The sequence below is a fragment of the Microcebus murinus genome, chromosome 9 (assembly GCF_040939455.1).
Source record: "Microcebus murinus isolate Inina chromosome 9, M.murinus_Inina_mat1.0, whole genome shotgun sequence".
In the NCBI taxonomy this organism is placed as follows: Eukaryota; Metazoa; Chordata; class Mammalia; order Primates; family Cheirogaleidae; genus Microcebus; species Microcebus murinus.
This window is the reverse complement of record NC_134112.1, coordinates 89,445,868-89,461,432: the sequence shown is the minus strand read 5'-3', so window position 1 is coordinate 89,461,432 and position 15,565 is coordinate 89,445,868. Positions and strand designations below refer to the sequence as shown.

The 15,565-nt window shown below is 48.8% G+C and overlaps 1 pseudogene; it reads left to right on the top strand.

The window, feature by feature from the left end:
- The first annotated feature begins 11,357 nt into the window (after positions 1 to 11,357).
- Positions 11,358 to 14,824, top strand: LOC142872936 (CDK5 and ABL1 enzyme substrate 2 pseudogene; annotated as a pseudogene).
- The last annotated feature ends 741 nt before the right edge of the window (positions 14,825 to 15,565 follow it).

Genomic DNA, 15,565 nt, shown 5'->3' with positions numbered 1-15,565 from the left:
TCCTCTTTTCCTCCCAACAGTCTGGAGTCCAGACAGGTCGGCGGAAGTGACGTCACGGAACGACCTGTTTCCTTGGAAACAGAGACGCCGTCTTCGCCCTTAAAGGGAGGGTTCTGGCGTTTCCCAAGGAGCTTCCTATTCGCACCCGGAAACCGAAGGCGCGTTTGGAGCTTCTAAGGGCTAGCGTTGCGATGTGCCTGGGACCGACCCAGCCATGGCGCCGCGCCCTGCCAGACACCGCCTCCCGCTCTCGATTCTAGGGAGTTGGGGCTGTTAGCTGATTGTCCAAGGTGGGCACTGGGCAAAGGCAGAGGGACGCGCGGACTGTCCACTGTGCCTGCGCGCCCAGTACCCCCGCAGCCTGAAGTACCAAAGGAAGAAAGGAAATGCCCAGCTCCAGCCAGACTCGCCCTAGTGGCTCCTCTCTCGAAAGCGCTACGCCCACTCCCACGGGCCTCCTGTTCCTGAACCAGCTCCTGTTTTCCTCACCCCGCCGCAGTGGGCGTGGCGTGGGGCACGGTCGTAACGTGTGTAGTTGGAAAATAACGCTGTGTAGTTGGAAAATTAACAAGCAAATGAACAGTCCTGGGCTCATCTGTAGGGCCTTAACTGTTGACGTCAATAGAAAACTTCTGAGGGTTTGGTGGTTATCTTACCGGACGCACTCCCTGAAAGAATGCTGAATGACCCATTTGAGGCTGATGGAGGAGTGTTGATTGGGCACATCTTGTAAGCGCGCCTGTGATAACTAATTGGAATTCAGATTTAAAAGGGCAAGAATTGCTTTTTTAATTTTTTTTATTTTTCTGGAGACAGAGTCTCGCTTTGTTGCCCAGGCTAGAGTGAGTGCCGTGCTGTCAGCCTAGTTCACAGAAACCTCAATCCCCTGGGCTCAAGCAATCCTGCTGCCTCAGCCTCCCGAGTAGCTGGGACTACAGGCATGTGCCACCATGCCCGGCTAATTTTTTTTTTCTATATACATATGTTAATTGGCCAATTAATTTCTTTCTATTTATAGTAGAGACAGGTCTCGCTCTTGCTCAGGCTGGTTTCCATCTCCTGACCTCCAGCAATCCGCCCGGGCCTCCCAGAGTGCTAGGATTACAGGCGTGAGCCACCGCGCCCTGCTGAGAATTGCCATTTTAATCCATTGAATGGAAAGTATATTTGAGGACTCGCCCTCCACATCCAGAAGGGAATCCAAGCCTTCTGTTAATTGCATTAACTGGATTAACTGTTGAGGAATTTTGATTGAGTTAGTGTGACGTCATAAACAAATTTTGAGTAGGTTCTTACTTTACTTTCCATTACTTTCCATGCTTGTACGAAGATGGTGATGGAATCGATGATTCCAAAGGTCCCTCCCAGCTCTAAAATGATGCCATTTCTCCTTGGCACCATGTTTTGCCTTCGTTATCACCTTGCACATCGCTCCTCTTCTGATTACGAATTAGGGTCTCATTTGGGATTGTCTTAGTAGTACTTAAGTAGTCTTTCTCTCCTCAGTCTCTATTCCTGCCAGTCTTGGCAATGGGGCCATTTTAATGCTTCTGAAACACTGCTTTTGATTATATCATCCTCTGTCCTAGCTGCAACTTACCTACAAACTATGTTCTGTACTTATATTAATATTTTCCGCAATTTAGCTCAGAGGCTGCAAACTGGTGGTCTGTGAGCCAGATCGTCCTGCAGTTGTGTTTCTTATCCAACATTATCTTCTGCTAACTTCTGCTAAAGTTGGATGTTTTTCCAACTTTTTGATCCACAAGCCATAGAAGAAATAGATACTACTTTGTACCCCAATGTACACACACATGTCCATATCTGAAATATAAGTTTCACAATACTTACCTTCCTGTGTAGGATAAAGTAAAAATAGATTTAATAGAAAAATATTTTATAATACAGTGTAGAAACAAAGCTTAATATAAATAGAAGCAAATTAAGAAAGATTTTATTCACTGCCATGGAAGTCTTTGCCTGTTCATAGATTTATTCCACTCCAGAATTCATGAGAACAGTGGTACCAGGACAATCTGGTCTACTTTTGAGCCTGATCTTTTTCTTTATTTTTAAACAGATCAAAACTGAAAATCCTATTTCACATGCATAGACAGTTGTGAGTAGTATTAATATTATAATAATGTATATCCAAGGCAGGGCGCGGTGGCTCACACCTGTAATCCTAGCACTCTGGGAAGCTGAGGCGGGAGGATTGCTTGAGCTCAGGAGCTTGAGGTTGCTGTGAGCTAGGCTGATGCCATGACACTCTAGCCTGGGCAACAGAGTGAGACTCTGTCTCAAAGATAAATAAATAAAATAATGCCTATCCGTGTTCTTCTTAGCAATAAATTCTTCTTTAATCTTAATCCAACTTCATGATAAATTTCATATATGGCAATCATTTTTCTGTGTAAATGAAGTACTACACTGCAATAATTTATTTTCTTCATAGAATACCAAGGTTAATTCAATTATTTGAGGTTTTGAAAACCAAATGAATCTTAAATACATTATATTTAATGTTTCAAGTTATCTTCTGTTTTTAATAGTTTCTTACAATTTTTTGTGTCTCTACTGTTTCCTGATCATAGTTGCTTTTTGATCACTTGAAATTCTGTTATAAATTGTATAATTTAATTTTTATTGATCTACATGCTCTTTTGTGATATTTTTAAGCACCAAAATGGTTTTATTTTTGTCATTGACAACATACACAATACTGCAATTGTATCATTATTTTGTTTGGTATCTTAAGTATTAAGTATGCATTAAAAATATATATTTTTATATTTTTAAAATGTGACACATTAGAGAAGTCCTGTATGAACATAATTATCCCTTCTCAATATATTTTCCTGCTTTGTTTCATGCATAAATATTAATTTAATCTACAAAGTCATAAATAAAACTGTCAACTTTCATGGTATAGAAGTATATACAAATTTTATAGTTTGACAAAAGTGTTCTCATTATTACTTTATAATTAACAACATAAAGTATTTTCAGTGTTTATTATCAATCAAATGATTTATTACAAGCTCTTATTGTCACCCAACCTGTTCTGCCAATAACAGACTTTTCCAGTGCACTTGGTAAAGATATCATGCATTTAAAAAATCAAAATGGTCAAAAGCCTAGATTTTTAAAAAAGAAAAAGCAGAGAAGGCTGCTATTTAAATATTACTAAGTCTTATTAAAAACCACTACATCCATCTCTTGGGAAATAGTTTAAATTAAAAAAAAATTAAAAAACAAACAAACAAACAAAAAAAAAAAAAACCACTACAGCTTGTCTGAAAAACAAAAAGCTACTAAAGAGCGAATGTTTATACCATTATATTTACATGGTATCTAGCAAAATCTAAAATTTAAGAAACAATAAAATCAGATTAAATCCATATTAAGTCTTGCAAAAAAAAATTCCATAGAGATTCTGTTAGGAACAGAATCAATACTAGCTAAATTTTCTAAAATTTTTGAATCATCACTGTGATGAGTTAAAACTTTATGGGTAATAATAATGACAGAAAATCACTTTAGAAAGCCATGCTTATAATTCTTGATACAGAATCTTTGATTATTTAGTTTTTGTTTAATGACTAGAAATCCTAATTTCTTACAAAAATATTAAATATCTATTGAAACATACCACTTGTCTATTGATTTATTAAATAACCACTCAAGATGTATTAGGTAAGCACTAAAATTACTTTTATGTAATAAAAGTAAACAGGAATTTTGCATGTTGTCTGTGTTTCATTTTATACATTATTTTTTAGGCCTTCATTTATAGGGTATAAAACTGAGAAAGAAAAGTATTCTCACCGAATATTCTCATTAGATTTAAATTATTCAAACTACAAATAATACTAAGCTAAGTATTGTCATTTCTTTTAAAATCTTAGGTTCTAAAAGTTTTATTTTTCAATCAATACAAAAATGATCTGGTTCACATGATTAACTGCCCAATAAACTGTTTAAAAAACTAAATCTCCAGCCTAAGCAAGAAGAGTGAGATCCTGTCTCTGCAAAAAATAGAAAAATTAGCTGAGCATAGTGCTACACACCTGCAGTCCCTGCTACTCGGGAGGCTGAGGCAGGAGGATAGCTTGAGTCTAGGAGTTTGAGGTTGCAGTGAGCTATGATGACACCACTGCGCTCTAGTGGGTACAACAGAGTGAGACTCTGTCTCAAAACAAAAACAAAAACAACCAAACATACAAAACCTAAATCTTTGTTAAAGAGCAGATTATAAGAAATATTTTCCATGCTCTTATTTTAAAAAATAATATTCTGATATGCATAATGAATCTAAATCACAATTCACAAATGGTGGCTGAAATCTTGTCAACTTTCAGCCCAATACAACAATTGTTTATGCATAAACATTTCAAAATTAAAGATTATAATGGAAATGTCAAGTCATAACTACTACACATCACTACTGATGGGTTCCACTATACTTCAACTAGGCACAACAGATGTGCACATCTGGTAGACTGCTTAGAAATTAAAGCTATCAGAGCTATAAATAAGGAATACATAAATATGAGCATAGCAATACCAAAGCACTAGGGCTGTTAAAAAAATGTGAATAAGATGCTATGTAAACACATCTGATAGTTCTCTCTGTAAGCCACTTTTTACTGATTTATAAAGCTATGACTTTATAATTCTTTTAAAAAGGAAAATTTTTCTACAGTGCTGCATGTGGTAATTTCATTGTACACTCTTGATGATAATGCAATCTTCAGATCCTCTTGCTGAGCTTGACATATCAGGATTTCTCCAGAAACTCAGCTCGTCATATTTTCAGCAGCCTTTAGTGCTTCAGTAGCCTTGTGAAGCTCCTTAATAACCAAAGGTAAAGCTCCTGGGTTAATTTTTTTTTCCTTTGAGACAGAGTCTCACTCTGTTGCCCGGGCGAGAGTGTCATGGCGTCAGCCTAGCTCACAGCAACCTCAAACTCCTGGGCTCAAGCGATCCTTTTGCCTCAGCCTCCTGAGTAGCTGGTATTACAGTCATGCACCACCATGCCCAGCTAATTTTTTTCTATATACTTTTAGTTGGCCAATTTCTTTCTATTTTTAGTAGAGACAGGGTCTCGCTCTTGCTCAGGCTGGTTTCAAACTCCTGACCTTGAATGATCCTCCTGCCTTGGCCTCCCAGAGTGCTAGGATTACAGGCCTGAGCCACCACACCTGCCCTGGGTTAATTCTTGTTCACAAAGCCGTATGCAAATAGATAAGAGTTTCCATATCTAAGCCAGGATTCAGAATTGGAATTTGCAGTATGGGTGCCCTCATCAAGTTGGACTGTGACTGCATCATAACCATTGCTTCTTCTAAGTGTTCTATAGTAAAAGACTTGATATTGTATTACTGTTAAGTAGATAGTGAGGGATTCTGGGTCTCCTAGGAACAAAAGTGGGTGCTGCCTAAAATTCACCCCTGCCAATGGGCCTTCAGAGAGGCTCATGGGAGATCTACATGTGCAGTAAGGTATGGGTCATGCAACACCGGCCTGTCCAATCAAGTGATTCCATGGCCACATCTGAGCAACAGGGAGGTCCCAAATCCCTGCACTGTAAAACAAGACCATAACCAGGCCCTTTTTGCACCCTTCCTTTGCCCCTCCCTTTGCTGTGACAGAGGGCCCAGTTGTCAGCTGTGGCATGTGTACCATGCTTTGTAAACCTATATCTTCCTCTTGCCCTATAATCCTATCTTTCTCTCCTCAATAAACCTCATTTTTGTGCTTGCCTAACTTTGGCATGTCTGGTGATTCTTCAGCCATAAGCATGCTAAGAACCGACATTTCATACTAAACCCTGACATTACCACCAGAAGTTTTTCTTTATCAGCTGATTGGTCACCAAAAGCAACATGCCTATAAATACAGGATGAAAAACGTTTTCAGCACTTAGTATGATCCATTTTTCTTTTGCCACATCAATAAGCAACTCAATACAAAGATTGTCTATCTCAAGCTTTGTGGAACAACTGAGAAATTGTGTCAATAACTTTACCCCCTTTTTTTCTTAAGAACATATTCGAGGGGCTTAATTTTTTTTTTTTTTTTTTTTTTTTTTTGAGACAGAGTCTCACTTTGTTGCCCAGGTTAGTGTGAGTGCCGTGGCGTCAGCCTAGCTCACAGCAACCTCAAACTCCTGGGCTTGAGCGATCCTTCTGCCTCAGCCTCCCGAGTAGCTGGGACTACAGGCATGAGCCACCATGCCCGGCTAATTTTTTTAAATATATATATCAGTTGGCCAATTAATTTCTTTCTATTTATAGTAGAGTCGGGGTCTCGCTCTTGCTCAGGCTGGTTTTGAACTCCTGACCTCAAGCAATCCGCCCGCCTCTGCCTCCCAAGAGCTAGGATTACAGGCATGAGCCACCGCGCCCGGCCGAGGGGCTTAATTAATGACAAGTTCATCATACTGTATCTTCAGATGTCCTTTTAATTTGGAAGGTATTAAGCTTTCATTTGCAGGAAATGCACTTATCTTTTTTCAGAATGATATGTGAAGTGAATGTTTGTTGATTAGAGTGAACATTTTCTCAGTATTTTCAGTATTTACAATTCCAGATCCAGCAGTTAAATTTTAATATTTCTGTATTTTTCTCTTTCTTGTTCCTTTTTCTTCTAGTAATAAAACAACCTCTTTGAGGTCAATTTATGCTAGTTTAATATATCATAGTTGACACACACAATAATAATATAAAATTAGGCTGCACCATGTTATCTGTCCAAAAAATGAATGCAGGAGTTCCAGTGAGACCCCAGTGCATGTAGTCACCCCTTACTCCCCGCCCTGGGCCCTGCTCTTCACATGCAATTGAAGTGTCATCAGTTCTGGGTAAGAATCAGTACACAGTACATGTTGATATTTGCTATTAAATTCTGTTTCAGCAGGCGCTGCGGAGGCGCGGGGACTCGCGGCGCCGCCAGGCCGCGCTCTTCTTCCTCAACAACATCTCCCTGGACGGGCGGCCCTCCAGCCTGGGCCGGGGTGGAGAGAAGCCCCCGCCGCCGCCCGCCGAGGCCCGCGAGCCGCCCGCGCCGCCGCCGCCCGCGCCGCCCGCCAGGGCCCCCGCGCCCCCGGGCCTGCTCAGCCCCACGCAGGCGCCCGCCGGCCTCGGCCTGGACGGGCAGCGCCAGAGGAGTCCCGGCCCTCCCCTGACAGATGGCAGCCCCAGGATGAAGACTGTCCCTTTCTGTGCTCGCTGGGCCTAGTGGTGAGCGAGGGAGGCATGGCTGGCCTTGCAAAGGAGGCTGCTGGCTGCTGACTCTAGAGTTCTAGGGTCAGCTGGTTTTCAGGAGATGGAGAGAATTCCTGAGTCCTGGAGGTGGCCCCTAAGGTACGGGCCGTTAGGACTTCAGGATGTCCTTTGGGGGGCGCAGTTCACCCACCACAGCCAGCGAGGGGAGGCCGTGTGCTCACGTGCAGACAGCGTCCTGGGAACAAGCAGGCCCCGCAGGGAGCCCGGTGAGGCGAGAGGCGCCGCTGTGCCGTCCGGGCGCAGAAGCCTCCCGAGGACGGGCCTGGGGTCGTGGCTGCACGGTCATCTCTCCAGCTCACACATGGCAGCAGCTCCTCCTCTGGGCCCTGGGCTTCCGATGGTGACACGGTCTGCAGGCCTCAGAGAGGTGGCCCTTCCCCGGCCTTTCCTCGGCATTTCTTCAGTTACGAAGTAAACAGAGTTTATCAAACACTAGAAACAATATTTAACAGATAGCGACCTCTCTCCCATCTGATGCTCCGGGGCAAGACGGTGGCAGCAGCAGGCGTCGGCTGCGTGTTTTGTGCAGGGGCAGTTCTGAAAGGGGTTGGGTTGGGGGTCGGCTGAAATCCCTGTCACAGCCCCCCAGCCCCAGACCCTTGTTCCCAAAGGTCAAACGCAGGCAGCTTCAGTTGCCATCCTGTGCAGGGAAGCCACCGGTAGACGCCATTGGTGTCACTTTGGCATGGCAGACAGGAGGGGTCTTCCCGGGCCTCAGGGGACTTGCGCTTGCCCAGGCGTCCAGGAGGAGGGGTGTGTGTCTCTGAGGTAGCAGAAAGCCCCAACTTGGCTCCTTTTGGTTTTCCCTCCTGTCCTGGCACGCTTCAAATCCAGGTGTCGGCACACATGTGAAGAGGTGAAGTAGGTGAAACTTGAGCGCGCAGTGTGCCGCTTACCGGGCACACCCCGCGCAGCCACCCACCCGCTTGGGTCCCAGAGCAGCTTCCCAGCCCCCCTCGTGCCCCTCCTCTCCGCTCCCCACACCGCCACCGACTTGTGCCACCGCACAGCGTGTCCTCTGCGTCTGGCTACTCTCACCCTGTGGCCTGCCCCCGTGTCCAGCCTCCTGCTGGCCGCACACACGCCGCTCCACGGACACAGCTGCACATGTCCGTGTCTGCCTGACACACGGATGCCAGACTCCGTGGAGTCCAGGTAGGCACGCGATCCACCTCCGGAGTCCAGCCTGCCCTCCACAGCGGCCAACGCCGACCTGGCCCCCGATCGGTCCCTGCTCGCTAGTGTCCACCTCGTCCCCGGTGGCCGCCCTGCTGGGGACGTCTGACACCACGACGGTCCTGCGCCTGGGAGGGGTGCCGCCTCCTCCCCTCACACCAGCTCCGTGGAGCGGGGAGAGGATGGGGGCTGCCGGCGTCCTCCTGACCTGGTCACCTGGTCCTGGCCCCCGTGCTCCGGCGCCATCTCCAGCACTGCTGGGCTCTCTGGACTCAAAGCCAAAAAGCGTGACCTGGCATGGGGCCAGGTTCCGCAACGGGCACCTGAGGAGGCATCGACCGAGTGGCCTTTATTCAAGCTGCCACTGGCTGGGCAGGTGGCAGCTGGGGACCGCCAGGGCCCTGACTCTCCACCTGGGCTCAGTCCCCGCTCCACCCCTTACCAGCCGCCTCATGCCAGGCAAGTTGCTGAGTGGCTGTGTGCCTCGGTTTCCCCACCTATAAACTGAGGGTAAGAGTGAGTACTGCCTACCTCCCAGCATCGTGAGGGCTGCATTTCAAATAAAATGCTCATAAAGAAGGAAAGAGAGAAGAAAACCACACAGAAAAAGATCTGCAGAGCCCACTGAGAACAGATTTTAAAAGCCTGGCGAGAAGAAACGTGTCATCCCCACAGAAACCAGGAAATAACTATGAGGCGCACGGGGACAGCAGAGGTCAGCAGGGAGCCCGCGGGGCCACCAGGGAGCCTGAGTGCCGTGGTGCTGTCAGACTGGCCGCCAGGGGCCCTGCAAATGGCACCACCTGGGTAATTACTGGGAAATGAGCCTCCAGCAAGGCATTGGGCTGGCCCTGGATGCCTCTGGGGACAGTCCCACGTCCCAGCTCTGCTGGCTGCATTCCCAGGACAGGCCCTGCACACCCAGCTCTGCGGACACGTCCCTCAGCCTGCCGCTGAGCCCGGACCCCACGCCCTCGGCCCCCTACCCCTGACAGCCCCGGCCCCACCACTAGCAGGGAAGGCGGACGCACAGCCCTGGGGAGACACTCCTGGCCGCTCCCAGATTTTCTGTTTCCAGTTTGTTTTCAATGAGCTCCTGTTGCCTTTGTCATTCAAAAGACTAAATTTCTCGTAAGGTCTCAACTTTGACAGTAGAGATCACACTTGGTGTCCACATAGCCATTGTTTCCCCCATCAGTGCCGTGTTCGTAAGCGACTGAGGTGCTCAACGCTGTGATAAACATGTGAGTGTTCTGAGCACGTTTAAGCAACCGTGTCGCCGGGTCAAGTGTATGAAATGCATTTTCGACTTCATATTTTCAACTCACAATGGGTTTACCAGGCCGTGGCCATCTGTAAAAACTGAGAGCGTGGATCTCGGCATCTGGGCACCAGCCTAGACGCCACCGTGAGCAGTAAAGTGCTGGCTGGAGGTGGCTAACGCGTGACTGTGACACTCTCGCTGGCACAGTCGGCGCCCCAGCGTGTGACAGTGGCTGTCCGCACCACAGCCCAGCTCCTTGAGACCAACACGGGCTCTCGGTGGGAGGCTCCTGGCCAGGGCACGCTGTGGGGAACTGGACTCCAGGCCAGCTCCACTAGGGAGGTGGCCTCATGTGCAAACCAGGGGTGCTGCTGGGGGCAAGGCCCAGGAGATGCTGCTAGGAGGGTGCTGACCCGGCGCCCAGCAGGCTGTGAAAAGTGGCCCCTCATCAGTGAACCTTCCCCTCCCTTCCCCAGGAACCTGGGTGTGATAAAATGGCCGCTGTCAACAGACTGGGCTCACAGCACACCCCTGCCCCGTGCCGAGCAGGGGTCCGTGTTGCTTTGGCTGATAAACCACCTTGTGTCCCCGCGGGCAGCCCCGGCATGACCCTGCTGTGCTAGTGAGGCTCGGGGAGCCCCAGGAGCTGCCCTGGGTCACACAGCCCAGACACAGAGACGGTGTTATGAAGACCACGTCTCTGAATTCCATGTTGGCATCTCTTCCAGAACTTCCCGGTCCACTCTACCTGCCTGGAACTTTCTCTCCCAAGTTCCAACAAGGGTCTTTGCCTCTCTTGCTCACCTCATCCCTCTCCTCCCTTTGTCTTGGGCGTATCTGCGGCTGCCACCAGGGCCCCAGGGAGCTTCCTTGACCATGAAGTGTACCCTGCAGTGCTCTCTGCCCCATCAGGCAGTGGGAAGTTTGAGCAGTGTAGGGCGCAGAACACACCACGGGGCATGTCCAGCACTCAGCACGTGCTTCCTGGAAGTGAGTCACCTCAGCTACCGTAGTTATCACCATCATCATCACCATCGCTGTCATTGTGATTGGGGTGGTTTTCCTAAACCTGCAACGTAGCCTGAACTGGTATTCGGCCTTATCTCATAAGCTGCATTTTGGAGACGCCGTGGGTGCCCAAACGTGTACATTCGTGGCTCCTGGCACACGGAAAAGGACAAAGCTTTAGAGTCCCAGACAGACCTGAGTCCAAGTCCCGGCTTTGCCTTCGTAGCCCAGCGGCCTTGAGAACTGCTGAACGAACCACTTTGAGTCTCTCTGCCGTGAGTGGCGGGCCTCGGGCTGGTCCTGAGGGCGTGAGGAGCGCTGGGTGCTGGGCCCGAGGGTGTCTTCAGGAAGTCAGCTGTGCAGTCGGTCGGTCAGCAAATCTCCAACTCAACCTGCTGCTGTGAAAAGTGCCTGGGAGTTTCCTGAGGTCCAGACAGGAGTGTCAGGCTCCAGGGACACAGCCGTGGGCAGTCCCTTGAGGGCCCTTGCTCTGAAAGGGGAGGCAGACAGCAAGGGACAGTGAAGCAAGGACGCCTCCTTGCATGAGTGACCAGTGCCTTGAGCAGGCCACGAGGTCACAGGATAGTGAGGGTCCGGGCGGCCTTCCTGATGGGGCAGCACATGGGCGGAAACCTGCAGCCCAGAAGCAGGCAGCGTCTGGAAGGGCTGGAGAAGGATGTGCCAGACCAAGGAACAGCCTCTGAGAAGGGCCTGAGGCGGGAGGAGGCGAGTCACCTCCCAGCGCTGCTCCCTCGAGTTTCTGGAAGATGCGGTGGGATGCGCCTCAGTACAGAGAACCAAACACACCTCCGGATCCCCAAGACACAAAGGCCTGAAGAAGACGCACTTCATCAAGAACATGCGGCAGTACGACACCAGGAACAGCAGGATCATGCTCATCTGAGCCAAGCGATCGCTGTGTGCGGCCTTCTCGGTCCTGCCCTACGGAGAGGGCCTGCGGATCAGCGACCTGGGGCTGGACGTCCAGAAGCAGCGGCACCCGTCCGGCGGCACTTCCGTTTCCCCCGAGATGGTCTTTGAGTTGAAGGCGTTGAGCTGGGAGCGGATGGCAAGGTCGTGTCTTACGCAAAGTTCCTGTACCCGACCAACGCCCTGGTTGCACACAAGAGTGACGGCCACGGACCACCGCCCCCCCCCTCGGCCCAGCGTCTCCTGGGCTCTGCCGGGCTCCAGACACAAACCTGTCCCCGCCAAGTCGGCGCCAGCAGGCACAGAGCTAGGGAGCGATGTGGGGGATGCCCCGGAGTACAACCCCGACCTCCTGGACGACCCGCAGTGGCCCTGCAGCAAGCACAAGCGGGTCCTTATCTTCGCGTCGTACATGACCACGGTGATAGAATACGTGAAGCCCTCAGACCTCAAGAAGGACATGAACGAGACCTTCAGAGAGAAGTTCCCGCACATCAAACTGACGCTGAGCAAGATCAGGAGTTTAAAGCGGGAGATGCGGAACCTCTCCGAGGAGTGCAGCCTGGAGCCCGTGACGGTGTCAATGGGTGTCAATGGCCTACGTGTACTTCGAGAAGCTGGTCCTGCAGGGCAAGCTGCACAAGCAGAACCGCAAGCTGTGCGCCAGGGCCTGCGTGCTGCTGGCCGCCAAGATCAGCAGCGACCTCCGCAGGAATGAAGTGAAGCAGCTCATCGACAAGTTAGAGGAAAGATTTCGATTCAACAGGCGAGACCTGATTGGGTTTGAGTTCACAGTGCTCGTGGCTTTGGAACTTGCCCTGTACCTTCCCGAGAACCAAGTGTTACCTCATTACCGACGCCTCACCCAGCAGTCCTAGCCCAGGCCCAGTGGGGGGGTTCCCATGCGCGAGGCCGCATCTGCTGGCCCCAGAGGTGACCCGGGCACTGAAGCCCCCAAGTGTCACCAGCCTTTTCTGCACCCGCCCAGCAGGAACACGCCTGCCCTCCGGCTGGTACAGCTCTTGTTTCTTTGCACTGTTTCCTTGGAAAGGGTCACTGCTTTCATTCCAAAGTGCAACACGCCTCTGAGAGTCTCTCTCAGAATATTCCTGGATTTTTACATGAACTAAATGTGCAGTTTTGTCACTGTTCCTTTTTTTCCATGTGCCCAAGACCAGTCTGGCACCAGGGCCTCCAGTTTACATCCCGACTTTGCAGGACTTGTGTCACCCGGGCCTTCTGCCAAACCTTCGCAGCCCCCGGACTAGCACCAAGGGGAGGTCTGGGTTTCTGGACTTCACTGAACACGCTGAAATTGCTGTTTAACTTAAGCATTAATCGTGGGTATTCTGATTGTTCAGACAAGGAGATGCAGCACCACAGACTCCCGGACAGCCACCACGCTGCTGGCCCTGCCCCCTCAAGCAAAGCCACTGCAGAGCTTTCTCCACCTGCCTTGCCCATGTCGGCAGGTAGAGCTTTTGGTGTTAGGCTTGTTCTGATCTCATTTTGGATTCTTGGACCTCTGCTGAAGCATCACGTCACTGTGAAATCCTGATGCCCTGTGTGGTACACCGGGAGGGCTCAGCCGACCCTCACCTGTGCCAGGGAAACCCATTACCTGTGACACTCTGGGCCTTCAGGACAACTGCTGATTGCTGGCTCTAGACTCTTGATTTTCCTAAGCAATATTGTGTCGGAGAAAAATAACGTATTTATTATAATTTAGGATTTGGTTTTGAGGGCCTTCTTTTTTTTAAGGTTAACAAAAACTGGTTAAATGAGGTCTGAAGCTGACTTGAAAAAACACTTGACCCTCCACTGAGAGGCCGCTGACCCCTCACACCCTCCATTGGTCAGTGTCAGGACCTCTCTCCCTAGGCAGGAAGTGGATGCTGCTCTACCAGCTCAGCCAGGGCAGCCCACTGAGCCAAGCAGAGGTCGCTGTCACTGCGGTGCAGGTCTGTGCCCACAGCTCTGTAGGACCCCTCTTCAGCTCCCCCAGGTTTGTCTCAAGTCCTTGCACAGTGAGTTTTGCACGGCCCAGTTCTGCAACTAGCTCCCCTGCCAGAAACTCTGAATAACCAAGGACTGTTGAGTTTTCCTTCAGAGCTCAGCTGGTCTCAAAAATGGCCACCAAGCCATCTTTCCTGTTATCTTACCAACCTGCCTGTCACTGGGCCAGGGAGGGGGGCTCTGGGGTGACCCCCACCTCTACCCCATCAATACCTTACACTGTTTGTGTGGACTGGTGCTTCTGTGGAAAGGATGACAGTTCTGCTCCTCGCAGAACTCAGGCCACCAGCAGCTCCACCAGATAGCTCCCAGTAGAGGTACCAGACAGCTGCCTGCCCACCCAGCCCTCTCTTCCCATTGCTGTAGCCACTCGCTGGGACCCTGAGAACTAGTATCTTACAAGGGACCGGTGCCTGAGAAGACTGCAGGATGGGTACAGGCTCTCTTCTAATAAGCACCCTGTCCTCAGGCCAAGGATCCCCTTAAACCCAAGGTGCACCCAGGAGGAAAGGACGTGACTGGGCAGCTGCTATGCCAGGTAGAATGCTGGGCCTAAGCCCCAGGCAACTTTCCTCTGAAAAGCAACCTCTCCTGCCACCAAGATACCACCTGGAGGGCACCTGCATGGCATGAACACCATAAGGGACTGACTCCTAAAATACTCATTCAGGTTTACAACCTACCTTTAAGGGACACATCTCCATGGGACTTTCTATACAGACAATAACAAGAAAGGGGCCAATAAGCACAGTAATTTAAGTTTGTAGATTTATGTAGCGAGGTTAAGTCGTTTTACCAACCAGTCTGTTTGAAGCCCTCCCCTTCAGTTATGTTCTTTTTAAAGCTGCCACTGGATGGTATTCAAAAATTACTGCAACAAAGCCAAGAGTTAAACCAAACAAAGCCTGAGCCTGTCACCCTCTAGAACAATGGCAGGTATCTGAGCTGTGTCAAAGGTGTTCAGCTGGGCTACGACCAAATGAAACCAAACCTGGTGCCACTTCCTCAGCACCTGGTGGCAGTCATGGATGTAAATGTGTGAAGTGAACATCTGACCTCAGAATGTTTGTCATGGATGTTTTTAAATGGATAATGTATTTGTGTTTTAAAGTAAACCCTGGTTTTGCAACATAAAAAAAAATTCTGTTTCAGTCTATTTCTTTTTTTGAAAAAGAAAAGGCTGCTTGTAACCCTCAAAACTGATTTTACAATTCTCTAATTAGTTGCAATCACCCATTTGAAATAGATTATCAAACTTAGCAGATAGAGACTGAACAGGTGAGGAAAAAGTAATTTTGTTACTAGGGACTCAGGGTAGAGCATGTCTACCTATGCTTTTCTGAGCAAATTTGGAAAATCCTAACTGCTTTTGTTGAGTAGTGAGTGGGGGCCTTCAAGGAGGCTGGGAAGAGGTAAAAGTCAATTCCTGTTGAATGCAAAGTCAGAATATCTTTAATGTTATTTAACTGTAGTGCTATAAGATCAGATCATGCACTCTTATTTTTGTTTTATAAATAAATAGCCTTGTGAGATTGAGCTGCTCATACCTTTTTGACAGCATTTGAGTTAAAGCCAGAATGCCTGTGAAGATCCAAAGGACGACTGTCACAGGGAAGGAAAAGCAAGTGCAGAGTCTGTGAGGGGAGTGAGCGTGGTGGGTTGGAAGGAAGGTGAAAGTGGCAGAGAGCAAGCCAGGCAGAGATGAAATCTCGGTGGGAGCCAGGGGCCAGGTGACAGAATGGCATAAGGAGTTCGGATTTTGTTGTAAATGAGACCAGAAGCCATTGGAAATTTTTAAATAGAGAAGTGACTTGATCGTACAACAAACACATTTTGAGAAAGTGAGAGTAGTCGACCAACGTTGTTGAATGCTCCCAAGAAG